General features: G+C 41.8%; 1 protein-coding gene across 1 annotated transcript in view; it reads left to right on the top strand.

Moving 5' to 3' along the window:
- The first annotated feature begins 21880 nt into the window (after positions 1 to 21880).
- The window catches only part of SLC6A7 (solute carrier family 6 member 7), a 251730-nt gene continuing 246353 nt past the window's right edge, over positions 21881 to 27257 (top strand). The window contains exons 1-2 of the mRNA XM_053716191.1: positions 21881 to 21981; positions 26821 to 26886. The gene's annotated coding sequence lies outside the window, so the exon portion shown is untranslated. The remainder of the gene's footprint in view (positions 21982 to 26820; positions 26887 to 27257) is intronic.

Raw genomic sequence — 27257 nt, forward strand, 5'->3', positions numbered from 1 at the left:
TATGTAGCAATGAAAAAAATGTGTGGTTGTAACAAATTTAGTATTTCCTATTATATACTGTATATATATATATATATATATATATATATATATATATATATATATATATATATATATATATATATATAATTTCTTAAAGTATAGCACTCTCAATTACAGTCCGGAGTGCACAGCATCAAAGTAAGATAATGCAGGAAAAAAGCAGGCACTCTCCATTTAAATCCACAAAATTTCTTTACTGTGTATCAATATATATCGAGGTGAAATAGTGTATGCACTCTCACCACCAAACTCCAACTGCCAGAGTGCTACTGCAAGGTATATAGAAGATCTGTAAAGAAGCACTCGCTGGACTTCAGACATCAGTGATAATCCATTTTATTGTATAAAGAGGATTATCACTGATGTCTGAAGTCCAGGGAGTGCTTCTTTACAGATCTTATATATACACGTATGTACAGCAGATCAGCACTGACCAACAATCGCAACCACTCTGGTCTCGGCCAATATGAATCCAAATAGTGAACAATGTAATAGGACAGGATCCTGTGTCAATCCACAGCATCCCAAAACAAAGGCAGCCAGCACAAGAGATTATAATAATCACCATTTAATTGCATAACGTTTCGGCCCCCCAGAGGAGCCTTGGTCACATGCAGCAAGTCATTACAGACAGGCATCGATATTATATATATTTATATATTAAACAAATATTTATATATATATATATATTTATATATTATATATATATTTATATATATATTTATACATGACATATATATTTATATATTATTTATTATATATATTTATAAACAGTATCTCACAAAAGTGAGTACACCCCTAACATTTTTGTAAATATTTTATTTTATCTTTTCATGTGACAACACTGAAGAAATGACACTTTGCCACAATGTAAAGTAGTCAGTGTACAGTCTGTATAACAGTGTAAATTTGCTGTCCCCTCAAAATAACTCAACACACAGCCATTAATGTCTAAACCGTTGGCAACAAAAGTGAGTACACCCCTAAGTAGAAATGTCCAAATTGGGCCCAAAGTGTCAATATTTTGTGTGGCCACCATTATTTTCCAGCACTGTCTTAACCCTCTTGGGAATGGAGTACACCAGAGCTTCACAGGTTGCCACTGGAGTCCTCTTCCACTCCTCCATGACAACATCACAGAGCTGGTGGATGTTAGAGACTTTGCGCTCTCCCACATTCCATTTGAGGATGCCCCACAGAGGCTCAATAGGCTTTAGGTTTGGAGACACGCTTGGCCAGTCCATCACCTTTATCCTCAGCTTCTTTAGCAAGCCAGTGGTCATCTTGGAGGTATGTTTGGGGTTGTTATCATATTACTGCTCTGTGGCCCAGTCTCTGAAGGGAGGGGATCATGCTCTGCTTCAGTATGTCACAGTACATGTTGGCATTCATGGTTCCCTCAATGAACTGTAGCTCCCCAGTGCTGGCAGCACTAATGCAGGCCCAAACGATGACACTCCCACCACCATGCTTGACTGTAGACAAGACACACTTGTCTTTGTACTCCTCACCTGATTGCCACCACACACGCTTAACACCATCTAAACCAAATAAGTTTATCTTGGTCTCATCGGATCACAGAACATGGTTCCAGTAATTCATGTCCTTAGTCTGCTTGTCTTCAGCAAAGTGTTTGCGGGCTTTCTTGTGTATCATCTTTAGAAAAGGATTCCTTCTGGGACAACAGCCATGCAGACCAATTTGATGCAGTGTGCGGCGTATGGTCTAAGCACTGACAGACTGACCCCCACCCTTTCAACTTCTGCAGCAATGATGGCAGCCCTCATACGTCTATTTCCCAAAGACAACCTCTTGATATGACTCTGAGCACGTGCACACAACTTGTTTGGTCGACCATGGCGAGGCCTGTTCTGAGTGGAACCTGTCCTGTGAAACCACTGTATGGTCTTGCCCACCGTGCTGCAGCTCAGTTTCAGGGTCTTGGCAATCTTCTTATAGCCTAGTCCATCTTTATGTAGAGCAACAATTCTTTTTTTCAGATCCTCAGAGAGTTTGTTGCCATGAGGTGCCATGTTGAACTTCCAGTGACCAGTATGAGAGAGTGTGAGAACGATAACACCAAGTTTAACACAACTGCTCCCAATTCACACCTGAGACCTTGTAAAACTAACACTTTCCCGCGGCGGGAAAATGGCTAATTGGGCCCAATTTAGACATTTCCACTTAGGGGTGTACTCACTTTTGTTGCCAACGGTTTAGACATTAATGGTTGTGTGTTGAGTTATTTTGAGGGGACAGCAAATTTACACTGTTATACAGGCTGTACACTCACTACTTTACATTGTAGCAAAGTGTCATTTCTTCAGTGTTGTCACATGAAAAGATATAATAAAATATTTACAAAAATGTGAGGGGTGTACTCAATTTTGTGTGATACTGTATATCTATATGAGTTGAAGGGAAAACCAGCTAGAGCATAGTTGGCTGGCTTGGAGGGGGCATGGCTGGGCTGGAGGGGGCATGGCTAGGTTTGAGGGAGCGGGGCTGAGTCGGTCTATACAAATTTCCTGGGCTGGTCTGATTTCCCAGTCCGGCCCTGTGTTACAGGCTGTGGGATACCCTATCCTTAGAGTGTCAGAGACATATAATTTAGGTAATGCACAGCGAGAGGGTTAGAACCTCAGCAGATTTATTGAATCTTGGCTGCAGAGCCTAATAAGGTCTATATAACAAGTGGAGCACAACTAATAGAGCAAAGGGAGTTATCATATGCTCTCTCTGTCCCATGCTAAGAATAACACAATCTAGTACTCCCTGTGAATTGTAAAAAAAAAAAAAAAAGGTTTAACCAGAGAAATATATTGTGACCAACATTTTGTAGCGCACACTAGTATAAAAAAATAAATAAAATAAAAATTATATGGAAATAAAGTATTTAGTTTAATTATATCTTTAAAACAAAGTGCATTAATGGAAAAAAGGTTTGAAAATTGATTGGGAAGGGCGAAGTTTTTATGTTTGTTTGTGCATTTGTATGTGTGTGTGTATATGTATATAAATATATATAACTAGTCCTAAAGCCCGTGTACACGGGCCATTTTTTGCAGTAGAGTGGTCCCACCCCTTGCTCTCTCTCTCCCCTCCTCTCTTTTGCTCTCTCTCTCTCTCCCCCCTCTCTTTTGCTCTCTCTCTCCCCCCTCTCTTTTGCTCTCTCTCTCTCTCTCTCTCTCTCTCTCTCTCTTTCCCTCTCTTTTGCTCTCTCTCTCCCCCTCTCTTGCCCTCTCTCTCCCCCCTCTATTTTGATCTCTGCCCCCCCCCTCTGTTTTGCTCTCTCGCTCTCTCTCTCTCTCTCTCTCTCTCTCTCTCTCTTCCCCCTATCTTTTGCTCTCTCTTCCCTCTCTTGCTCTATCTCTCCCCCTCTCTTTGCTCTCTCTCTCCCCTCTCTTGCTCTCTCTCTCCCCCCTCTTTTCTGCTCTCTCTCTCCCCTCTCTTGCTCTCTCTCTCCCCCTCTCTTTTGCTCTCTCTCTGTCTCCTCTCTTTTGCTCTCTCTCTCCCCCCTCTCTTTTGCTCTATCTCTCCCCCTCTCTTTTGCTCTCTCTCTCTCCCCCCTCTCTTTTGCTCTGTCTCTCTCTCTCTCTCTCCCCCCTCTTTTTTGTGTGCTCTCTCTTGCACTCTCTCCCCCATCTTTTGCTTTCTCTCTCCCCCTCTTTTGCTTTCTCTCCCTATATATAACAAATCCTAAAGCCTGTGTAAATTTTTTGCAGTACAGCGGTCCCACCCCTTGCTCTCTCTCTCTCTCCTAGTCTTTTTTGGGCTCTCTTTTCCCATTCTCTTTTACTCTCTCTCTCTTCCCCCTCTCTTTTGCTCTTTCTCTCCCTCCTCTCTTTTGCTCTCTCTCTCCCCCCTCTATTTTGCTCTCTCTCTCCCCCCTCTCTTTTGCTCTCTCTCTCCCTCTCTTTTGCTCTCTCTCCCCCTCTTTTGCTCTCTCTCTCCCCCCACTCTATTTTGCTCTCTGCCTCCCCCCTCTCTTTTGCTCTCTCTCTCTTCTCTCTCTTGCTCTCTCTCTCTCCCTCTCTTTTGCTCTCTCTCTCTCTCTCCCCTTCTCTTTTGCTCTCTCTCTCCCCTCTCTTGCTCTCTCTCTCCCCCTCTCTTTGCTCTCTCTCTATCTCTCTCTCCCCTATCTGGCTTTCTCTCTGCCCCCTCTTTTTTGCTCTCTCTCTCCCCTCTCTTGCTCTCTCTCTCCCCCCTCTCTTTTGCTTTCTCTCTCCCCCCTCTCTTTTGCTCTATCTCTCTCCCCCTCTCTTTTGCTCTATCTCTCTCCCCCTCTCTTTTGCTCTCTCTCTCCCCCCTCTCTTTTGCTCTGTCTCTCTTTCTCTCTCCCCCCTATTTTTTGCGTGCTCTCTCTTGCTCTCTCTCCCCCCTCTTTTGCTTTCTCTCCCCCCTCTTTTGCTCTCTCTCCCCCTCTCTTTTGCTCTCTGTCTCCCCCCTCTCTTGCTCTCTCTCTCCCCCCTCTCTTTTGCTTTCTCTCTCCCCCCTCTCTTTTGCTCTATCTCTCTCCCCCTCTCTTTTGCTCTATCTCTCTCCCCCTCTCTTTTGCTCTCTCTCTCCCCCCTCTCTTTTGCTCTGTCTCTCTTTCTCTCTCCCCCCTATTTTTTGCGTGCTCTCTCTTGCTCTCTCTCCCCCCTCTTTTGCTCTCTCTCCCCCTCTCTTTTGCTCTCTCTCTCCCCCCTCTCTTTTGCTCTGTCTCTCTCTCTCTCCCCCCTCTTTTTTGTGTGCTCTCTCTTGCACTCTCTCCCCCATCTTTTGCTTTCTCTCTCCCCCTCTTTTGCTTTCTCTCCCTATATATAACAAATCCTAAAGCCTGTGTAATTTTTTTGCAGTACAGCGGTCCCACCCCTTGCTCTCTCTCTCTCTCCTAGTCTTTTTTGGGCTCTCTTTTCCCATTCTCTTTTACTCTCTCTCTCTTCCCCCTCTCTTTTGCTCTTTCTCTCCCTCCTCTCTTTTGTTCTCTCTCTCCCCCCTCTATTTTGCTCTCTCTCTCCCCCCTCTCTTTTGCTCTCTCTCTCCCTCTCTTTTGCTCTCTCTCCCCCTCTTTTGCTCTCTCTCTCCCCCCACTCTATTTTGCTCTCTGCCTCCCCCCTCTCTTTTGCTCTCTCTCTCTTCTCTCTCTTGCTCTCTCTCTCTCTCCCTCTCTTTTGCTCTCTCTCTCTCCCCTTCTCTTTTGCTCTCTCTCTCCCCTCTCTTGCTCTCTCTCTCCCCCTCTCTTTGCTCTCTCTCTATCTCTCTCTCCCCTATCTGGCTTTCTCTCTGCCCCCTCTTTTTTGCTCTCTCTCTCCCCTCTCTTGCTCTCTCTCTCCCCCCTCTCTTTTGCTTTCTCTCTCCCCCCTCTCTTTTGCTCTATCTCTCTCCCCCTCTCTTTTGCTCTATCTCTCTCCCCCTCTCTTTTGCTCTCTCTCTCCCCCCTCTCTTTTGCTCTGTCTCTCTTTCTCTCTCCCCCCTATTTTTTGCGTGCTCTCTCTTGCTCTCTCTCCCCCCTCTTTTGCTTTCTCTCCCCCCTCTTTTGCTCTCTCTCCCCCTCTCTTTTGCTCTCTGTCTCCCCCCTCTTTTGCGCACTCTATCTACAGAGCACGGCCACCGCCACTCCCGCCCAGCCATGCCCCTACCACGCCCGCTCACTACCAGCCATGCCGCGGTCCTGCCCACTTCTGTCAGGCCCGCCCACTCCCTCCGGACAGCAGATCAGGTTATTTTGTGTAAGGTCAGGTGTGTTTGTCATTGCGCTGTCTCTACTGCGCATGACAGCTTCGGACAAACGCACTTGGCCTTTTATATTATAGGATATGCGTGTGTGTACATCTGTGTATACTTGAGTGGAGGTTTTAGTGCACAACAGGGTATATACAAAAACAGAAGTACTTTTGATATAACTTGAGCAATGTTAAAGAAATATAAAACCCAAAAATGTTCTTTAATGATGCTCTCTCCCCCCTCTCTTTTGTTCTATCTCTCCCCCCTCTCTTTTGCTCTCTCTCTCTCTCTCCCCCCTCTCTTTTGCTCTCTCCTACCCTCTCTTTTGCTCTCTCCCCCTCTCTTTAGCTCTCTCTCCCCACTCGCTTTTGCTGTCTCTCTTCCCTCTCTCTTGCTCTCTCTCTCTCCCCTCTCTATTTTGCTCTCTCACTCCCCTCTCTCTTTTGCTCTCTCTCCCCATCTCTTTTGCTCTCTCTCCCCTCTCTTTTGCTCTCTCTCCCCCCTCTCTTTTGCTCTCTCACCCCTCTCTTGCTCTCTCTCTCCCCCTCTCATTTGCTCTCTCTCTCTTCCCTCTCTTACTCTCTTCTCTCTTCTCTCTCTTGCCCTCTCTCTCCCCCTCTCTTTTGCTCTCTCTCTCCCCTCTCTTGCTCTATCTCTCCCCCTCTCTTTTGCTCTCTCTCTCTCCCACCTCTTTTTCTCTCTCTTACCCCCTCTCTTGCTCTCTCTCTCCCTCTCCTCTTTTTTGCTCTCTCTCTCCCCTCTCTTGCTCTCTCTCCCCCTCTCTTTTGCTTTCTCTCCCCCCCCTCTCTTTTGCTCTCTCTCTCTCTCCCTCTCTTTTGCTCTCTATCACCCCCTCTCTTTTACTCTCTCTCTCTCTCTCTCTCTCTCTCTCTCCTTCCTCTCTTTTGCACACTCTCTTGTGCTCTCTCTCTCCCCCCACTTTTGGTCTCTTTCCCCCCTCTCTTTTGCTCTCTGGCTCCCCCCTCTTTTGCCCACTCTCTCTACAGACCAAAGCCGCCGCTACTACCGCTCCTGCATGGCCATGCCCCTGCCACGCCCGCTCACTCACTCCCCGCCATGCAGCGGTCCTGACCACTCCCGTCCTGCTCGTCCACTCCCTCCGGACGGCAGATCAAGTTAGTTTGTGTAAGGCCAGGTGTGTTTGTCGTTGTGCTGTCTCTACTGGAGATGAGAGCTTCGGACAAAAACACTTGGCCTTTTATATTATAGGATATGTGTGTGTGCACGTCTGTGTATACTTGAGTGGAGGTTTTAGTGCACAACAGGGCGTGTACAAAATCAGAAGTACTTTTAATATAACTTGCAATGTTAAAGTAATATAAAACCCAAAAATGTTCTTTAATGATGCTCTCTCCCCCTCTCTTTTGTTCTCTCTCTCCCCCCTCTCTTTTGCTCTCTCTCTCTCTCCCCTCTCTTTTGCTCTCTCTCTCCCCCCTCTCTTTTGCTCTCTCCTACCCTCTCTTTTGCTCTCTCCCCCTCTCTTTAGCTCTCTTTCCCCACTCTCTTTTGCTCTCTCTATTCCCTCTCTCTTGCTCTCTCTCTCTCCCCCTCTTTTTTGCTCTCTCTCTCTCCCCTCTCTCTTTTGCTCTCTCACTCCCCTCTCTCTTTCCCCATCTCTTTTGCTCTCTTTCCCCCCTCTCTTTTGCTCTCTCTCCCCCTCTCTTGCTCTCTCTCTCCCCCTCTATTTTGCTCTCTCTCCCCCTCTCATTTGCTCTCGCTCTCTTCCCTCTCTTACTCTCTCGCTCTCTTCTCTCTCTTTCTCTCTCTCTCCCCCTCTCTTATCCTGTACCTCTCCCCCCCTCTCTTTTGCTCTCTCTCTCTCTTCCCTCTCTTGCTCTCTCTCTCTCCCTCTCTTTTGCTCTCTCTCTCCCACCTCTCTTTTGCTCTCTCTTTCCCCCTCTCTTGCTCTCTCTCTCCCCCCCCCTCTTTTTTGCTCTCTCTCTCCCCTCTCCCTTTTGCTCTCTTTCCCCATTTCTTTTGCTCTCTCTCCCCCCTCTCTTTTGCTCTCTCTCCCCCTCTCTTGCTCTCTCTCTCCCCCCTCTATTTTGCTCTCTCTCTCCTCCCTCTCATTTGCTCTCTCTCTCTTCCCTTTCTTACTCTCTCGCTCTCTTCTCTCTCTTGCTCTCTCTCTCCCCTCTCTTTTCCTGTACCTCTCTCTCCCCTCTCTTTTGCTCTCTCTCTCTCCCCTCTCTTGCTCTCTCTCTCCCCCTCTCTTTTGCTCTCTCTCTCTCCCACCTCTCTTTTGCTCTCTTTCCCCCCCTCTCTTGCTCTCTCTCTCCCCCCCTCTTTTTTGCTCTCTCTCTCCCCTCTCTTGCTCTCTCTCCCCTCTCTTTTGCTTTCTCTCCCCCCTCTCTTTTTGCTCTCTCTCTCTCTTTCCCTCTCTTTTGCTCTCTATCTCCCCCTCTCTTTTGCTCTCTCTCTCTCTCTCTCTCTCTCTCTCTCTCTCTCTCTCTCTCTCTCTCTCTCCCTCCTCTCTTTTGTGCACTCTCTCTTGTGCTCTCTCTTTTGTGCTCTCTCTCTCCCCCCACTTTTGCTCTCTCTCCCCCCTCTCTTTTTCTCTCTGGCTCCCCCCTCTTTTGCATACTCTCTCTACAGACCAAAGCCACCACTACGCCCACTCCTGCATGGCCATGCCCCTGCCACGCCTGCTCACTCCCCGCAGTGCAGCGGTCCTGACCACTCCCATCCTGCTCATCCACTCCCTTCAGACGGCAGATCAAGTTAGTTTGTGTAAGGCCAGGTGTGTTTGTTGTTGTGCTGTCTCTACTGCGCATGACAGCTTTGGACAAAAACACTTGGCCTTTTATATTATAGGATATGTGTGTGTGCACGTCTGTGTATACTTGAGTGGAGGTTTTAGTGCACAACAGGGCGTATTCAAAATCAGAAGTACTTTTGATATAACTTGAGCAATGTTAAAGGAATATAAAACCCAATAATGTTCTTTAATGATGCTCTCTCCCCCCTCTCTTTTGTTCTCTCTCTCCCCTCTCTCTTTTGCTCTCGCTCCCCTCTCTTTTGCTCTCTCTCTCCCCCCTCTCTTTTGCTCACTCCTACCCTCTCTTTTGCTCTCTCCCCCTCTCTTTAGCTCTCTCTCCCCACTTTCTTTTGCTCTCTCTCTTCCCTCTCTCTTGCTCTCTCCCCCCCTCTTTTTTGCTCTCTCCCCTCTCTCTTTTGCTCTCTCACTCCCCTCTCTCTTTTGCTCTCTTTCCCCATCTCTTTTGCTCTCTCTCCCCCTCTCTTTTGCTCTCTCTCCCCCTCTCTTTTGCTCTCTCTCCCCCTCTCTTTTGCTCTCTCTCCCCCTCTCTTGCTCTCTCTCCCACCTTCTATTTTGCTCTCTCTCTCCCCCTCTCATTTGCTCTCTCTCTCTTCCCTCTCTTACTCTCTCACTCTCTTCTCTCTCTTGCTCTCTCTCTCCCCCTCTCTTTTCCTTTACCTCTCTCCCCCCTCTCTTTTGCTCTCTCTCTCTCTCTCTCTCTCTCTCTCTCTCCCCTCTCTTGCTCTCTCTCTCCCTCTCTTTTGCTCTCTCTCTCTCCCACCTCTCTTTTGCTCTCTCTTTCCCCCCTCTCTTGCTCTCTCTCCCCCCCCCTCTTTTTTGCTCTCGCTCTCCCCTCTCTCTTTTGCTCTCTTTCCCCATCTCTTTTGCTCTCTCTCCCCCTCTCTTTTGCTCTCTCTTCCCCTCCCTTTTGCTCTCTCTCCCCCTCTCTTGCTCTCTCTCTCCCCCCTCTATTTTGCTCTCCCTCTCCCCCCTCTCATTTGCTCTCTCTCTCTTCCCTCTCTTACTCTCTCGCTCTCTTCTCTTTCTTGCTCTCTCTCTCCCCCTCTCTTTTCCTGTACCTCTCTCCCCCCTCTCTTTTGCTTTCTCTCTCTCTCCCCTCTCTTGCTCTCTCTCTCCCTCTCTTTTGCTCTCTCTCTCTCCCACCTCTCTTTTGCTCTCTCTTTCCCCCCTCTCTTGCTCTCTCTCTCCCCCCCTCTTTTTTGCTCTCGCTCTCCCCTCTCTCTTTTGCTCTCTTTCCCCATCTCTTTTGATCTCTCTCCCCCCTCTCTTTTGCTCTCTCTCCCCCCTCTCTTTTGCTTTCTCTCCCCCTCTCTTGCTCTCTCTCTCCCTCTCTTTTGCTCTCTCTCTCTCCCACATCTATTTTGCTCTCTCTTTCCCCCCTCTCTTGCTCTCTCTCTCCCCCCTCTTTTTTGCTCTTGCTCTCCCCTCTCTCTTTTGCTCTCTTTCCCCATCTCTTTTGCTCTCTCTCCCCCCTCTCTTTTGTTCTCTCTCCCCCTCTCTTGCTCTCTCTCTCTCCCCTCTATTTTGCTCTCTCTCTCCCCCCTCTCATTTGCTCTCTCTCTCTTCCCTCTCTTACTCTCTCACTCTCTTCTCTCTCTTGCTCTCTCTCTCCCCCTCTCTTTTCCTGTACCTCTCTCCCCCTCTCTTTTGCTCTCTCTCTCTCTTCCCTCTCTTGCTCTCTCTCTCCCTCTCTTTTGCTCTCTCTCTCTCCCACCTCTCTTTTGCTCTCTCTTTCCCCCCTCTCTTGCTCTCTCTCTCCCCCCTCTTTTTTGCTCTCGCTCTCCCCTCTCTCTTTTGATCTCTTTCCCCATCTCTTTTGCTCTCTCTCCCCCCTCTCTTTTGCTTTCTCTCCCCCTCTCTTGCTCTCTCTCTCCCCCCCATCTTTTTTGCTCTCTCTCTCCCCTCTCTTGCTCTCTCTCCCCTCTCTTTTGCTTTCTCTCCTCCCCTCTCTTTTGCTCTCTCTCTCTCTCCCTCTCTTTTGCTCTCTATCTCCCCCTCTCGTTTGCTCTCTCTCTCTCTCTCTCTCTCTCTCTCTCTCCCTCCCTCCTCTCTTTTGCGCACTCTCTCTTGTGCTCTCTCTCTTGTGTTCTCTCTCCCCCCACTTTTGCTCTCTCTCCCCCCTCTCTTTTGCTCTCTGGCTCCCCCCTCTTTTGCGCACTCTATCTACAGACCAAAGCCACCGCTACGACCGCTTCCGCATGGCCATGCCCCTGCCACGCCCGCTCACTCCCCACCATGCAGCGGTCCTGACAACTCCCGTCCTGCTCGTCCACTCCCTCCGGACGGCAGATCAAGTTAGTTTGTGTAAGGCTAGGTGTGTTTGTCGTTGTGCTGTCTCTACTGCGCATGACAGCTTCGGACAAACACATTTGGCCTTTTATATTATAGGATATGTGTGTGTGCACGTCTGTGTATACTTGAGTGGAGGTTTTAGTGCACAACAGGGCGTATACAAAAACAGAAGTACTTTTGATATAACTTGAGCAATGTTAAAGGAATATGAAACCCAAAAATGTTCTTTAATGATTGAGATGGAGCTTACCATCTTAACCCCTTAAGGACAAGGCCATTTTTCAATTTCTTTCCCTTAAGGACTAGGGATATTTTTACATTTCTGCGGTGTTTGTGTTTAGCTATAATTTTCCTCTTACTCATTTACTGTACCCACACATATTATATACCGTTTCTCTTGCCACTAAATTGACTTTCTAAAGATACCATTATTTTCATTATATCTTATAATTTACTATTAAACATATTATAAAATATGAGGAAAAAATGGAAAAAAACACACTTTTTCTAACTTTGACCCCCAAAATCTGTTACACATCTACAACCACCAAAAAACAACCATGCTAAATAGTTTATAAATTTTGTCCTGAGTTTAGAAATACCCAATTTTAACATGTTCTTTGCTTTTTTTGCAAGTTATAGGGCAATAAATACAAGTAGCACTTTGCTATTTCAAAACCACTTTGTTTCAAAATGAGCGCTAGTTACATTGGAACCCTGATATCTGTCAGGAATACCTGAATATCCCTTGACATGTATATATATATTTTTTGTTTTAGAAGACATCCCAAAGTATTGATCCAGGCCCATTTTGGTATATTTCATGTCACCATTTCACCGCCAAATGCGATCAAATACATTTTTTTTTTCACTTTTTCACAATTGTTTTCACAAACTTTAGGTTTCTCACAGAAATTATTTACAAACAACTTGTGCAATTATGGCATAAATGGTTGTAAATCCTTGTCTGGGATCCCCTTTGTTCAGAAATAGCAGACTTCAATGGCTTTGGTGTTGCTTTTTGGTAATTAGAAGGCTGCTAAATGCCACTGCACACCACACGTGTTTTAGGCCCAGCAGTGAAGGGGTTAATTAGGGAGCATGTAGGGAGCTTGTAGAGTTAATTTTAGCTTTAGTGTAGTGTAGTAGACAACCCAAAGTATTGATCTAGGCCCATTTTGGTATATTTAATGCCACCATTTCACCGCCAAATGCGATCAAATTTAAAAAAAAACGTAACATTTTTTGCAATTTTAGATTTCTCACTGAAATTATTTACAAACAGCTTGTGCAATTATGGCACAAATAGTTGTAAATGCTTCTCTGGGATCCCCTTTGTTCAGAAATAGCGGACATATATAGCTTTGGCAATGCTTTTTGGTAATTAGAAGGCTGCTAAATGCCGCTGCACATCACACGTGTATTATGTCTAGCAGTGAAGGGGTTAATTAGGGATCTTGTAGGGAGCTTGCAGGGTTAATTTTAGCTTTAGTGTAGAGATCAGCCTCCCACCTGACACATCAGACCTCCTGATCCCTCCCAAACAGCTCTCTTCCCTCCCCCACCCCACAATTGTCCCCGCCATCTTAAGTACTGGCAGAAAGTCTGCCAGTACTAAAATAAAAGGTATATTTTTTTATTATTATTTTTTTTGTTAGCATGTTTACATATGCTGCTGTGTAGGATCCCTCTTAGCCCCAAACCTCCCTGACCCCCCCCCAACAGCTCTCTAACCCTCCCCCTCTACATTACTGGGAGCCATCTTGGGTACTGGCAGCTGTCTGCCAGTACCCAGTTTACAAAAAAATGTATATTTTTTATTTTTTCCCCATTTTTCTGTAGTGTAGCTTCCCCCCCAAGACTAAACCCCCACCCCCTCCCAGATCACTTTGATTAACTTTTTTTAAAATTTTTATTCCCCCTCTCTCCCTCTAAATGTAAAACACACTGTTCCATAGTGTAATGGTTCCCACCCGCTCCCTCCCCGTGCACGAGCCCGCCCACCTCCCCCGTGCACGTGCGCGTGTCCGTGCTCGCCCCCCAGCAACCCTGCCCACGATCCCGCCCACATCTGCTCCCACTCACCAACGATTGCGGCCATCGATGTCCGGTGCAGAGAGGGCCACAGAGTAGCTCTCTCTGCATCGGATGGGGAAAAATGTTATTGCAGTGATGCCTCGATATCGAGGCATCACTGCAATAACCGGAAAGCAGCTGGAAGCGATCAGGATCGCTTCCAGACGCTTTCAACCCCAACGTCGTACAGGGTACGTCGTTGGTCTTTAAAGACCAGTTTGTGTAAGACGTACACTGTATGACTTGCGTCATTAAGGAGTTAAACAACTTTCCAATTTACTTCTACTATCTAAGTTGCTTTGCTCTCTTGGTATCCTTTGATGAAGATCAAACCTAGGTAAGCTCAGGAGTGCAAGATAACTGCTGATTGGTGGCTGCACATATATGCCTCTTGTCACTGGCTTAACTATTGAGTTCATCTAGCTCCCATTAGTGCATTGCTGTTCCTTTAATAAAGGATACCAAGAGAATTAAACTAAATTGAAAATAGAAGTAAATTGGAAATGTATGTTCTATCTGAATCATGAAATAAAAATGTACGACTAGATTACGAGTTCTGCGTTAGCCTTAAAAAGCAGCGTTGAGAGGTCCCAACGCTGCTTTTTAATGCGCACTGGTATTGCGATTCTGGCAGGTACAGGTGTACCGCTCACTTTTCTTCCGCGACTCGAGGCTACCGCAAATCCCCTTACATCAATTGCGTATCCTATCTTTTCCATGGGATTTGCCTAACGCCAGTATTACAAGTCTGACAGGTACAGGTGCACCGCTAACTTTTCTTCCGCGACTCGAGCTTACCGCAAATCCCCTTACGTCAATTGCGTATCCTATTTTTTTAATGGGATTTGCCCAACGCTAGTATTACGAGTCTTGGAAGAAGTGAGCTGTACACCCTCTCCTGTCAAGACTCCTACCACATTTAAAAGTCAGTAGTTAAGAGTTTTATGGGCTAACGCTGGAACATAAAACTCTTAACTAAAGTGCTAAAAAGTACATTAACACCCATAAACTACCTATTAACACCTAAACAGAGCCCCCCCCCCCCCCACATCGCAAACACTAAAAAAAAATTTTTTAACCCCTAATATGCCGACCGGACATCGCCGCCACTTTAATAAATGTATTAACCCCTAAACCGCCGCACTCCCGCCTCGCAAACACTAGTTAAATTTTATTAACCCCTAATCTGCCGTCCCTAACATCGCCGACACCTACCTATATTTATTAACCCCTAATCTGCCGCACCCAACATCGCCGCTACTATATTAAATGTATTAACCCCTAAACCTAAGTCTAACCTTAACTCCCCCTAACTAAAATATAATTTAAATAAATATAAATATAATTACTATCATTAACTACATTATTCCTATTTAAAACTAAATACTTACCTATAAAATAAGCCCTAATATAGCTACAAAATAACTAATAGTTACATTGTAGCTATTTTAGGATTTATTTTTATTTTACAGGCAACTTTGTATTTATTATAACTAGGTACAATAGTTATTAAATAGTTATTAACTATTTAATAACTACCTAGCTAAAATAAATACAAATTGACCTGTAAAATAAATCCTAACCTAAGTTACAATTACACCTAACAATACTCTATAATTAAATTAATTACCTAAACTACCTACAATTAATTACAATTAAATTAAATAAACTAAATTACGAAAAAAAAACACACTAAATTACAGAAAATAAAAAATAAATTACAAATTTTAAAACTAATTACACCTAATCTAATCCCCCTAATAAAATGAAAAAGCCCCCCAAAATAAAAAAAATTCCCTACCCTATACTAAATTACAAATAGCCCTTAAAAGGGCATTTTGCAGGGCATTGCCGCAAAGTAATCAGCTCTTTTACCTGTAAAAAAAAAAAATACAATACCCCCCAACATTACAACCCACCACCCACACACCCCTACTCTAAAACCCACCCAATCCCCCCTTAAAAAAACCTAACACTAACCCCCTGAAGATCACCCTAACTTGAGCCGACTTTCACCCAGCCAATTGGAACAGCCAATAGAATGCGAGGTCAATCCTATTGGCTAATTGGATCAGCCAATCAGATTGAACTTCAATCCGATTGGCTGATTACATCAGCCAATAGGATTTTTCGTACCTTAATTCCGATTGGCTGATAGGATTCTATCAGCCAATCGGATTTCAAGGGACACCATCTTGGATGACGTCATTTAAAGGAACCTTCATTCTTCGTTAGGACTTCGTTTGAAGACGATGCTCCGCGTCAGCTGGATTGAAGATGGACCCGCTCCGCTCCGGAAGGATGAAGATAGAAGATGCCGTCTGGATGAAGACTTCTGCCGTCTGGAGGACCTCTTCTGCCCCGATCGGCTGAAGACTTCTGCCGTATGGAGGACCACTTGTGCCCGGCTGGGTGAAGACGGCTCAAGGTAGGGTGATCTTCAGGGGGTTAGTGTTAGGTTTTTTTAAGGGGGGATTGGGTGGGTTTTAGAGTAGGGGTGTGTGGGTGGTGGGTTGTAATGTTGGGGGTATTGTATATTTTTTTTGCAGGTAAAAGAGCTGATTACTTTGGGGCAATGCCCCGCAAAATGCCCTTTTAAGGGCTATTTGTAATTTAGTATAGAGTATGGAATTTTATTATTTTGGGGTTCTTTTTTATTTTATTAGGGGGATTAGATTAGGTGTAATTAGTTAAAAAAAATTGTAATTTATTTTTTATTTTCTGTAAGCGCTGCAGAATCTGTCAGCGCTGTGGAATCTGTTGGCGCTCTACAAATAACCGATAATAATAATAATGTAGTGGATTTTTTTTCCCCGTAATTTAGTTTATTTAATTTAATTGTAATTTGTTTAATTTAATTTAGGTTTATTTAATTATAGTGTAGTGTTGGTGTAATTATAACTTAGGTTAGGATTTATTTTACAGTTAAATTTGTATTTATTTTAGCTAGGTAGCTATTAAATAGTTAATAACTATTTAATAACTATTCTACCTAGTTAAAATAAATACAAAGTTGCCTGTAAAATAAAAACAAATCCTAAAATAGCTACAATGTAACTATTAGTTATATTGTAGCTATTAGGGTTTATTTTATAGGTAAGTATTTAGTTTTAAATAGGAATAATTTAGTTAATAATAGTAATTTTCTTTAGATTTATTGAAATTATATTTAAGTTAGGGGGGTGTTAGGGTTAGGGTTAGACTTAGGTTTAGGGGTTAATAAATTTAATATAGTGGCGGCGACGTTGGGGGCAGCAGATTAGTGGGTTAATAATTGTAGTTAGGTTGCGGTGACATTGGGGGCGGCAGAGTAGGGGTTAATAAATATAATGTATTTTAAACACAGCACTTGATCAGAGAGCCTAAGGTGCTTGTATCATCTGGTAATGACTCAATTTGATAATATCTGACATGGTACAAGCCCCACTTGTGCTCTGAGCAGCCGCAGTATTTAAAATGCTGGTGCTTTGAGAATATCTAATTATGCTTCACATGCACGTGCAGAGAAAAATGTTAGCACTAAAACAGTGATAACTTTTACTAGAAACATTTTTGGCAATACATGTATATTGTAAATATGTTTCTATTCAAAGATGTAATTCATCCATGTGCATTTACATTTTGACCGGAATGTCCCTTTAACATCCTTTATATTGCAATTATTTATCAATAGCCAAAATTCACCTACCATTTGAAGGAGTCAATCTGGTCTGTATAGCCGGGTTTAGGCTTGTTGTCTATGGACTAATGTTTGAACAGTTGTTATATATAAAAGCCATAGGGACAGATATATGTAGCAGCGTTAGCCTTGAGAAATTAGCAGGGTGCAGTTTAAGTTCTAAGAATTAGAAATTTCTAAATTTTCAGAGCTAAATTAATTGGAAAGGTAGCAAAATAAAAATTGACTGTATATTGCTAATTTGTTTCATTATACTACGCTAAACAGTTTTTATACAAACCTTAAGTAGTTTACATTGGGCGAGATTACATGTGTGACGTTGCCCGCAAAAGCCGACAATGCCAGTTTTTAGTCCGGTATTGCAATCACATATACGGCGCCCCATATAAATACGGCGGTGATATTTTTCACCTGTCACCCACTAATTTTACTCCCATAAACTAACATAGAACCACATTGAAAATCGGTATCACATATTCAGCGCAATGACTTACTCCATTTTCAACTCGCCACACATAGGCAGAAGCAGCAAGCCTTGCGCTGAATATATACGTACCGTAACTCCCTGGAAGTTCTAACTAACGTGCAATATCTTCCTGTCAACCATCATCCCCCCACCACAATAACTAAATAAAATCTATTAACCCCTAATACGACAACCCCCACTTCGCAATCTACCTAATAATTGTATTAACCCCTAATCTACCCCAATTACATAAAATAATAAAATACTAAGATTAAATTAAAATAAATAAATATAAAATTACAAAAAATAAAAAGTCTAAAATGACAGAAAAAAATAAACCAAATTATCAAAAATATTTTTTTTTAAACCTAATCTAATACCCCTATGAAAATAAAAAAGCCCCCCAAAATAAAAACACTCCCTAATTTAAACTACCAATAGCCCTTAAAAGGGCCTTTTGTAGGGCATTACCCTAAGTTAAACAGCTCTTTTACATTAAAAAAACCTAACCGTAAACCCCCCACCCACCAAACCCCCCACAATAAAAAAAACTAACACTAAAAAAACTGAAGCTACCCATTGCCCCTAAAGGGGCATTTGTATTGGCATTGCCCTTAAAAGGGCAATCAGCTCTTTTGCAGCCCATGAAAATAAAAAAAATCCCTAATCTAAAAAAAATAAAGACACCAGAAAAATTAAAAAAAGCCTTAAAGTCTTATGCCTACATTTAGAGTTTTGCGGCCAAAGGGGTGCGTTAGCTACGCATGCTTTTTTCTGGCCGCACCTTTTAAATACCGCTGGTATTTAGAGTTCACACAAGGGCTGCGTTAGGCTCCAAAAAAGGAGTGTATAGCATATTTACCGCAACTGCAACTCTCGATACCAGCGGTGCTTACGGATGCGGCCAGCTTCAAAGCTTCAATAGAATGCAAGCTCAATCTGATTGGCTGATCCAATCAGCCAAACGGATTGAACTTGAATCTGATTCGCTGATTCCATCAGCCAATCAGAATTTTCCTACCTTAATTCTTGGATGACATCCCTTAAAGGAACCTTCATTCTTCAGTTGGACGTCGGAAGAAGAGGATGGATCTGCATCAGAGGTCTTCAAGATGGAGCCGTTCGTCATCGGATGAAGATAGAAGATGCCGCTTGGATCAAGATGTTTGCCAGTCCGGATCTCCTCTTCTTCCTGGATAGGATGAAGACTTTGGAGCCTCTTCTGGACCTCTTCTTCCGCTTGATAGAAGACTTCAGCCGGATTATGGATCGCCAGCCCCCGCTTGGGCTTGGATGAAGACTTCGGAGGATGGATTGGTGAACCTGGCATGGTGAAGATAAGGTAGGAAGATCTTCAGGGGCTTAGTGTTAGGTTTATTTAAGGGGGGTTTGGGTTAGATTAGGGGTATGTGGGTGGTGGGTTGTAATGTTGGGGGGGTATTGTATGTTTTTTTTTACAGGCAAAAGAGCTGAATTATTTGGGGCATGCCCCGCAAATGGCTCTTTTCAGGGCTGGTAAGGTGAAAGAGCTTTGAACTTTTTTAATTTAGAATAGGGTAGGGCATTTTTTTATTTTGGGGGTCTTTGTTATTTTATTAGGGGGCTTAGAGTAGGTTTAATTAGTTTAAAATTGTTGTAATATTTTTCTAATGTTTGTAAATATTTTTTTATTTTTTGTAACTTAGTTCTTTTTTATTTTTTGTACTTTAGTTAGTTTATTTAATTGTAGATAATTGTAGGTATTGTATTTAATTAATTTATTGATAGTGTAGTGTTAGGTTTAATTGTAACTTAGGTTAGGATTTATTTTACAGGTAATTTTGTAATTATTTTAACTAGGTAGCTATTAAATAGTAAATAACTATTTAATAGCTATTGTACCTGGTTAATATAATTACAAAGTTGCCTGTAAAATAAATATTAATCCTAAACTAGCTACAATATAATTATAATTTATATTGTAGCTATATTAGGGTTTATTTTACAGGTAAGTATTTATCTTTAAATAGGAATAATTTATTTAATAAGAGTTAATTTATTTAGTTAGATTTAAATTATATTTAATTTAGGGGGCTGTTAGTGTTAGGGTTAGACTTAGCTTTAGGGGTTAATACATTTATTATAGTAGCGGTGTGGTCCGGTTGGCAGATTAGGGGTTAATAATTGTAGGTAGGTGGAGGCGACGTTGGGTGCGGCAGATTAGGGGTTAATAAATATAATATAGGGGTCGGCTGTGTTAGGGGCAGCAGATTAGGGGTACATAGGTATAATGTAGGTTGCGGCGGTGTACGGAGCGGCAGATTAGGGGTTAAAAAAAATATGCAGGTGTCAGCGATAGCGAGGGCGGCAGATTAGGGGTTAATAAATATTATGTAGGTGTCGGCGGTATTAGGGGCAGCAGATTAGGGGTACATAGGGATAACGTAGGTGGCAGCGTTTGCGGTCGGCAGATTAGGGGTTAAAAAATTTTAATAGAGTGGTGGCGATGTGGGGGGACCTCGGTTTAGGGGTACATAGGTAGTTTATGGGTGTTAGTGTACTTTAGAGCACAGTAGTTAAGAGCTTTATAAACCGGCGTTAGCCAAGAAAGCTCTTAACTACTGACTTTTTTCTGCGGCTGGAGTTTTGTCATCAGATTTCTAACGCTCACTTCAGCCACGACTCTAAATACCGGCGTTAGAAAGATCCCATTGAAAAGATAGGATACGCAATTGGCGTAGGGGGATCTGCGGTATGGAAAAGTCGCGGCTGCAAAGTGAGCGTTAGACCCTTTCCTGACTGACTCTAAATACCGGCGGTAGCCCAAAACCAGCGTTAGGAGCCTCTAACGCTGGTTTTGACGGCTAACGCCAAACTCTAAATCTAGGCCTTAGAGTCTAGATTAGGTTTAATTTTTGATAATTTGGTTTATTTTTTTCTGTAATTTTAGACTTTTTTTATTTTTTGTAATTATAGATTTATTTTATTTAATCTTCGGCTGTTTTTTTAATTAATGTTAGTTTTTTTATTTTAATTGTAATTTAGTATTTTTTATTTTATGTAATTGGGGTTAATTTAGGGGGTGTTAGGTTAGGGGGCTTAGTAATTAAATTAGTTTTTTGCGTTGTGGCCCACAATGTGGCATGATGATGGCAGATATAGGGGTTTTGACGTGTCGGGTTTAGTTTTGGGAGGCGGGTTAGACTTTTACTGGAGATTTAACTTTTCTTTTTTCTTATTCTTTCTTTCTAAACTGCAGGAAGTCACTGGTGACTCCAGAAATGTGTATTTACTCATATTTCTGGGCATCGCCAGTTTATCCAACTTACGGCAGTATATGAACTGCCGGCGCGGTTTATGTGATTCCCCGATGTGCAAGGTGAAATTACGGGTGATACGGGTTTCAGCAGTTACGCTGAAGCTTGCGCCGCATATGTAATCTCGCCCATTCTCTTTAATAGCGCTAATATTTTTGTGCTTCAGTTGTATCTAGCCCTAAATGAATTTACTACGATGATTTTATTCATAATCTCTATTACTGTGTGTGCCTTATTTCATACTTGTTAGTGACAAGTCCTCAGTAGCTTCACATTGATAGAGTTAAAGGGACTCCAAACCCACATTTGTTTCTTTAATGATAAAGATAGAGCATGCAATTTTAAGCAAATTTCTAATTTACTCCCATCATCAATGTTTCTTCATTCGCTTGCTATCTTTATTTGAAATGCAGGAATGTATAGCTTAGGAGACAGCCCATTTTTGGTTCAGGACCTGGGTAGCACTTGCTGACTGGTGGCTAAATGTAGCTACCAATAAGCAGGCGCTATCCAGAGGGATGAGCCAACAATTAGCCGGCTACTAAGCTTTACAATCTTGCTTTTCAAATAAAGATAGCAGGAGAACAAAGACAATTTGATAATAGGAGTAAATTAGAAAGTTGCTTAAAATTGCATGCTTTATCTGAATCATGAAAAATGAAAAAATATTTTTGGTTTAGCATACCTTTAAAGGGGAAATATAACTTTATATATCAAAACTATGTAACACTCCAATCAATCATTTGTATCGAATGTTTAAAAAACATCCATGTTTTTAACAAATATGAAATTGATCCTTGTTATTAAAAAAGTAAAAAAATAACTGAATTAATTGTTTTTTTGCACATAGGAGCCCTTCTCCATAGAATGTTTCAGATTTGATACCTACAATTTAGCTTTATGGGGCTTGACCCCAAGGCAAGGGAAAAGTGCCTCCAATTATAATACAGCTTTAAAAGTACAAGTGACCGTTTTATCAAAATCTATTTTCTTTTTGTAGTGACATATATATATATAATTCTGTTCTACTGTAAAGAGAAACTGGCTTCCCATGGCAGAAAATAATGTACTGTTCTGTCCTCTGATTTTGCTCTTTCATTTCAATGTGTTTCATTGTAGCTAACATATATGTGAAACGTGGTCACAGGTCACTGAATTATAGGCTGATATTTAAGAAAATTGTAGACCTAAAAACCAGATGGACCTTTTGTGTATTGCTGTATTTGTTCTTGTGTAACTTGGAATTGTTCCAGGGTTGTAACTACTGCAGACAGATACAGTTGCACCAATTGCCTTATGGAGAGCTTATAGAAGCAAAGATGTCACCAAGTCATCAGCAAGCAAGGAGCACAGGGCAGTCAGAGATGAGCTGTAAGCCTGTACAACATCACAGTTACAAACTGCAGAGAAGGCAAAGTCTGCCCTGGTTGGCTGTTTGCTCCCCTGACCCTAACTTGACTGGCCCTAAAGCATTTTAACACAAGGCATTGGGCTAGTTAGGTTAAAAGGGGGGGGGGGGTCTATAACTTGTACTTGTTACTCCTTGAGCAGCAGGGCTGGACGTGCTGCAGAAAAAGAGAGAGTTGCATCTGTTCAACAAGAAGTTAGAAGAGTGACAAATGTAAGCCAGTAGATGAGGCCAGATAAGAATTATACAATATATGTTTGTTTATGCATACATTTCCATTATTATTTATTTAAAAGAGTTTATAGTGTGTTGTCATTGTTAAATGTTTTTATTTAGAAAGTTAAAATAGTTTATAATGACAAAATGCCACTATGTTTGTTGCATAAAATATATTCATTATATTCATTGTTATTATTTCTATTGCTTAACCTCTGAGCTTTCCCAAGGGGGTGGGTAACAAAATAATGTCTTGTACGAGGGCCCTACGGTAATTAGGTCTACCACTGAATGTTTCATATGGTTACAGATCTATATGTTATGTGTACATTTCCATTCACACACATTATTTGCTGATATGACTTATTCATAGACATATATATTGCTGAGGAAACATACTGTCTATCTGTTTTCCACAGAATGAAAAAAAGTAACAAACAAATAATAAAATTAAATAGACAGTGTCTCTCCAAAAGTTAGTACTTACATATAGTACATATGAGTGAAAATCAAGGTGAACATACAATAAAGAAAAAAACAGATATTTATTTATTTATAAAATATTTTACCAGTAAGGATACATTGAGATTTCTCTCATTTTCAAGTATGTCCTGGGTCCACAAAACATTGCATTGATACAATAGGGTACAATAAAATACAAAAACAATAATAATACACAATATATGCAAAATTTAACATAGAACAGGAAGGAAATGTATAATCAACCATGACAGGTGCATTCTGTTTTGAGATATGTAGAGAGGGATCTCTTAAAGGATTTTAGGCCTGGGGAAGGTTTGAAAGTGTGCGGGAGGTCTTTCCATAATTGTGGTGCTCTGTAGGAAAAGGAGGATCGAGCTGCTTTCTTTTTGTATTGAGGTAAACTAAATGATTTGCTGGTACTGGATCGGAGGTTATAGGAGGTGGGAATAGCCAGGGAGAGCATTCTGCTCAGGTAGGGTGGGAACTTCCCAGAAAGGCTCTTAAACACAAGGAAGGAAAGATGGGGGGTGCGTCTGGATCCAGCGACAGCCAGTTTAGTTCTTTTAGCATGTCACAATGGTGGTGGGTCTTGTAGTTACATTATAGCACAAAGAGGCAGAACGAGTTATACAATGTATTAAGTTTATTAAGGTGAGTTTGCGGTGCAGGTGCATATACTACATCCCCATTATTAATGATTGGCATCAGCATTTGCTTTTCCTTTACTGTAGGGCTGAGGTAGGATTTGTTTCTGTACAGGGCACCTAGTTTTTGATAGAGTTTAGATGCAAGTTTTTCTATGTTGAGGCCAAAAGATAGATTGGGGTCTAACAACATACCCAAGTATTTAAAAGAGTGGACTGCGGTCAGTGTGCAATTTGATTTCGTTTTGATGTGTAGATGGGGGGAATTTTGTAGTCTGTGTAATTTAGGTCCCATTTCAAAGATCATTGTGACAGTTTTGTCAGTGTTTAGGAAGAGTTTGTTTTTTGAGATCCACTTTTCTACCTCTGTGAACTGGTCTTGGAGCACTGCCTCAAGCTGCGGAAGATCAGATTTGCTTGCATAGATTACCGTGTCATCTGCATACATGTGTACAGTTGAGGATTTGCAGACATTTGGCAAATCATTTATAAATAATGTGAATAGTAGGGGCCGAGAATGGAACCTTGGGGAACACCACACGTGACTGGGAGAGGGAGGGAGTCGCTGTCAGAAATGGAGATTTATTGTGATCGATTCGATACATATGATCGAAATCAGGTTAGCGGACGATCACCAACCCTGAGTTTTTTTGTTTGACCAGTAGTATGTTGTGGTCTACTGTGTCAAAGGCCTTTGTAAAATCAAGGAAAATAGGTCCAGTTAGGTCTCCTTGTTCAATGCCAGGTTGGATGTCGTTGCAAACTTTTAGGAGGGCAGTTCTAGTGGAGTGTTTCGGGCGAAAACCTGATTGATCAGGGGTCAGATAGTTAGATTGTTGGTAATACTCACATAGTTGCGTATGGATGCACTTTTCTAAGATTTTTGACAATACTGGGAGCAATGATATTGGCCGATAATTAGAAACCAAGGTTATCTCACTACTTTTATGGGTAGCCACTACTCTTGCAGTCTTCCAAAGTTTTGGTATGTATCCAGATGTCAAGGATTCGTTAATTAGGGTTGTGACAGGTTTAGCAATTGCTGGCGCTCTGAGCCTGATCAGTATTGCTGGGATTTGATCAGGTCCAGACTGGTTTTTAATTTTTAGACTATTATGGTGTTTCTTAACGTCATTGATTGGTACAGGTCTAAAATTCTATATATTGGGTGTTTGCAGATTTAGTGGGGCCTGATCCACTTTTGTAGTTTCCAGATGTGTGTCATTTATTAGTTTGTCAATCAGGGTGGTGGAGCATCTGACAAAATAATTGTTAAAGGCATTTGCTACTTCTAAGGGAAGTTGCAGTGTATGGTTGTTCACTTTGACAGTGGAGGGTTGGGAGTGGATTGGGGGAGTGTGTAAGTTATTTATGATTTTCCAAAACATTATAGGGTTTGATATGTTATTGTTCAGATTTTCACAGAAATATTGGGCCTTGGCCAATTTTGTTTGTTTAGTGCGTATATTTCGCCATTGTCTATATACACAGTGATCGTTCATAGAGCCAGTACTTAATAATACTTAAATTAAAGCAGTCGTCCATTTTATTCAGTCCAAATGAATGGAGTAAAATCCAGGATTTCCTCAAATAAAAGGATGGGAAAAAGCAAAGTATAATACTGTTACAAGAATAAGCATCATTCATGTGGAAGTACACAATACTCACATTTACCAGAGCTAGAACCAGCTCTGGGTTTGTATCACTCTATAAAAGACATCAGTGACAAAACAGAATCTCTTCACAGATAAAATTTATTCCAGCATTTGTATAAATATAAAAACATATAATCGCATATAAGCATAAGTCCCCCAGGATCTAAGAACAGAATGTGACATAATTGTACAAACAGCCAAATAAGTCATTATCCAGCAGCTGTATACAGACCATACATCGTAAATGATATAAACGCTGTGTCTCTATGCTGGAATGTTACCAGGAAGGGGTACTGCCACAACGTGTCTATTGTTTATTTGGCAATTGTTTGTATACCTGTGTCATATTCTGTAGGCCATAGCTCTGATCTGATGTGAGTTTATGGCTTATAGACAGGCTGCAGGGCCAGAAATTTTATGTAATGTGGTATGTGACTTATAGAAGGGTCTGCAGGGTCTGGCATGTGGTATGACCTTGCTTTGTATGTGGATTATAGAAGGGATGCAAATACAGGTGTTTGATTGGATGTGAGTATGGGACTTGTAGAAGGGCTTGAGGTACAGGCACTTGATGTGATGTGGGTATATGGCTTATTGAAGAGCTTCAGATAAAGGATCTTGGTGTGCTGTGGTTCTATGGCTTATAGAAGGGCTGCAGGTCCTGGTGTTTTATGTAAGCTCGGTATGTGGCTTATAAAGGGGCTGCAGGTCTGGTTATATGATGTGACGTGGATATATGGAAGCCCTGCAAGGCCAGGTTTTTGATATGGTGTGGATATATGTGGCTTGTAGAAGGTCTGTGGGGATATGAGTTTGATTTAAAGTGGATATGTGGCTTAAAGAGGGGCTGCAGGGCCTGGAGTTTGATATGAGGTGGGTATGGGCATATAGAAGGGATGCATGTCCAGTCTTTTGATTAGGGTGACCATATTGCAGACACATATGAAAAATACATATCTCAGGACTGTTTTCAGTGCTGTTTAAAGAAATGTTTTGTATAAGAACCCTGACATATGTATTTTTCATATGTGTCCCTTTTTAAAGCAGCAATATGGTCACCCTAAGTTTTGATGCAATGTGGATATGATATACAGCTTAAAGAGGGGCTGCAGGGCCAGGAGTTTGATATGAAGTGGGTATGGGCTTATAGAAAGGGATGCAGGTCCAGGCTTTTCAGGTGATATAGGTATGGGACTTACAGAAGGGCAAAAACAAATTATTAAGTATAATAGTGTCCTGAAAAAGACATTTCCACTACATGAACAACTGAATGCAGTGTGATTCACCTCCCTGTTTCCTGGCCGATAACTGGATACAGTAATCCAAAAGCGAGTGACAGTAGTAGATAAATTTATTAGAAAACTTTACACAGTGACAAGTAGCAGCGACATTTCGTAATAAACTTCCTTAATCATGCTCACAAACATAATGACTTCTTTCTATATATAGGTATATACCACTATAGAGCCAATTTTATATTTAATCCTATAGGTTTCTACAAATTTAAGTAGGTATATTACAAACATTAAAAACAATTAATCAAACTCCTAACTATTCAGATAGCCGATTCTACAAAATTCATTAATATATATATATATATATATATATATATATATTACATATGCAATTATATAACAAACAATTAAATATGGAAAAAAGGTATTTCATGGAAACACATTTTATAGAAAAACAGAAAGGTCCCAATCTCTATTGAGACCATTAGGTTCCAAAGTTCCTAACTTAAAGATCCAAAAGGCTTTGCGCTGTTTAAGCAGCTGTTCTCTATCTCCCCCTCTGCGGGGTCTAGGTACACTTTCAATAATTTGGAATCTCAATTCATTTATTAAATGACCCATCTTAATGAAATGGTGTGCTACTGGGGCTTTTTTTATTACCTGTTCTAATACTACTCTTGTGTTCTATTATTATGTCTTTGATGTTTCTTGTCGTCTCTCCGACATAGCCACGCCCACATGGACATTTAATCATATATATAACAAATTGTGTATAACATGAATGGTAGCCTTTAATATTACATTTTTTTCCCATTATAGGATTGTGAGTGCTGGACTGAACACTGTTTGTACGATAACTGGATACGTCGGCTTCAGGTGACAGAGGTGAAGAGCACACCAAGAGCTGTAGCAATAGACTCGTTTCGGGCTGTATCAAGGTCCTTTTTGAAGATTGATTAGAAACTATTGGCCGCCAATCGTGGCTTAGTAGCCTCGCCCCCTCTTACGCATACTTTTCTGGTCGGTTCTCTATTGCGGTCATAAAAGATTTGCTAATATAGTATACAACCCTGCGTTTTTTTGCACTTACTGCCGCAGTATCTAGTTATGCAGAGCTGTATCTTGAGCAAATGTTACTGGGTAGATTGGATTTATAGGATGGAACCCTAAAAAATACCATCTTATTATTAAGTCCAGATAAATAGAATAAAATAATAAGCACATCTTAGCATCAATATGTATGGGTTGATAAATTT

Source organism: Bombina bombina, chromosome 6, assembly GCF_027579735.1.
Source record: "Bombina bombina isolate aBomBom1 chromosome 6, aBomBom1.pri, whole genome shotgun sequence".
Lineage (NCBI taxonomy): Eukaryota > Metazoa > Chordata > Amphibia > Anura > Bombinatoridae > Bombina > Bombina bombina.